The 1,875-nt window shown below is 63.9% G+C and overlaps 1 protein-coding gene across 1 annotated transcript in view; it reads left to right on the top strand.

Moving 5' to 3' along the window:
* NFATC1 (nuclear factor of activated T cells 1) overlaps positions 1 to 1,875 on the top strand; it is a gene marked incomplete at its 5' end in the record, with an annotated part of 41,101 nt that overhangs the window by 547 nt on the left and 38,679 nt on the right. The window lies entirely within an intron of this gene.

Here is a 1,875-nt window from a genome sequence, read left to right as displayed (position 1 = left end):
TGGGGGTGGCTGGCGCCTCGCCGCCGCCGCGTCCAGGCGGACGCCTCCTCTGCCCACGTCTTCCCAGGCTGACAGGTCTCATTCACACGAGACGGGAAAGAGAAGGCCCCCGAGGGTCGGCCTTGCTTCCCCGATGGCGGGGGGGTGGCAGTGTGCCTGGTGGGCCGTCCTCTGCGCCTCTGAGGAGCCGTGACCATGGCCGTCACTCCGTTGTTGAGAGTCCTGGGGTAGGAAACTTAGCAGAAAATCAGTGTAACCTCGAAATTACAGTGTTTGGTCTTTGACTTTGAGCAGCTCTCGTGGAAAACTGTGAAGCGTTAGAACCAGGGGGCCGCTCACTGGGCTCCGCAGACTTCACGCCCGCCTCGCCCCTCCTGTGCTCAGGGCCGGCCCCCCATCCGCTCAGGTCAGGGCGAGCAGATGGTGCCGCGGTGCCCCTCAGGCCGCGCCCGCCCGCCCGCCTGGCGCGCCTCCAACAGCACACTGAAGGCCTCCTTGGTCAACATTTAAGTGAATTCCATTCACGTGGTTTCGTGGTTGATTTAAAGGCTTCCTTCTTGGGGCGCCTGGGGGGCTCAGTCGGTTGAGCATCTGACTTCAGCTCAGGTCATGATCTCACAGTTCGTGGGTTCGAGCCCCTCATCGGGCTCTGTGCTGACAGCTCAGAGCCTGGAGCCTGCTTCCGGTTCTGTGTCTCCTTCTCTCTCTCTGCCCCTCCCCCATTCATCCTCTGTTTCCCTCTCCTTCAAAAATATATTAACATAAAAGAAATATTAAAAAAATTTAAAAATAAAGACTTCCTTCTTTCTGAAAGACAGAGGTTCTCAAAGTGAGGTCCGTGACCTGGGAGTCTCTAGAAATGCAGATTCTGTGGCCCACACGGGCCACGGATCGTGGAGTTCCTGGGTGGGCCCACAGGCTGGTTCCATCGGGTCCCTGACGTGGAGCTCGGTGTGTGGGGTCCGTCTCTGCCTGTGTCTTGGGGGCCCTCACGCAGGGTGTGGGAGGAGCAGCGGACGCGCCGTGAGGTGCCTGGGCACCGGGGGCCCCCGTGCTCCCAGGGCAGGGGCGTCGTGCTTCGGGCTGTGTCCGGTGCCTGGGGTGCTGGCCTTCCAGCCGAAACACTGGCTGGAGGGTTCACTTGGCTTTAGAGTTGGAGTGTTTGTCACTGGTGGTCCGGGGACACCCGGTAACCTCGCCAGGGACCACCAGCAGCGGCTGCCGCCGGAAGGCACCACCCTTCACCTCCGAGAAGAGGTGCGGCCGAGAGGGTTGGCCACTGTGTGACATCAGTGGACTCTGGTCCCGACAAGCTTTGACCCTCAGGCCTGACCTGTCCACCCGGAGACGGGCCCGCTCTCTGCCCAGAGCTCCCGGCGGTGGACGAGGAATGCTTGGCACCCACCACAAAATCAGGAGCCCCGAGCTGTCCCCGGGGGAGCGAGGCCAGCCAGAGGGCCCCTGCGCCACCACGCGCTTTCACCATATTCCATTCCGAGGAAAAGAAGGCCCACCAGGGAAGAAGCCCCGGGGAGGAAGGCCGTCGCCCAGAGGACACTTGGCAGCGTGGGGTTTGTGGGAGGCACTTGTGGCCACGCACTTGACGCAGGTGGGCGCCTGCCTGCTCGGCTCCGGACCACACGCCGCGTCCAGCCCAGCGGGGCCTGGTCCGTCCCGCCGTCCCCGCGGGCAGAGGCCGAGCGATACGGCATCAGCCCGGCTACGTCGCTACCCCGTCCGTTCCTGCAGCCGCTTTCACCGAACAGAAGTGCGCTGCCGCCGCGGGAAAGGCGGTGGAGCCGCTCCCGGGGAGGAGAGAACAGGAGGTGCGGCCGCGGGGCGTGCGGTCCTGCGGCGGCTCGCGTGGCCGAGGTG

This window comes from Suricata suricatta, chromosome 14 (genome assembly GCF_006229205.1).
Source record: "Suricata suricatta isolate VVHF042 chromosome 14, meerkat_22Aug2017_6uvM2_HiC, whole genome shotgun sequence".
Lineage (NCBI taxonomy): Eukaryota > Metazoa > Chordata > Mammalia > Carnivora > Herpestidae > Suricata > Suricata suricatta.
Note: the sequence above shows the minus strand (reverse complement) of the source record. Positions and strands in the feature narration are given on the sequence as shown.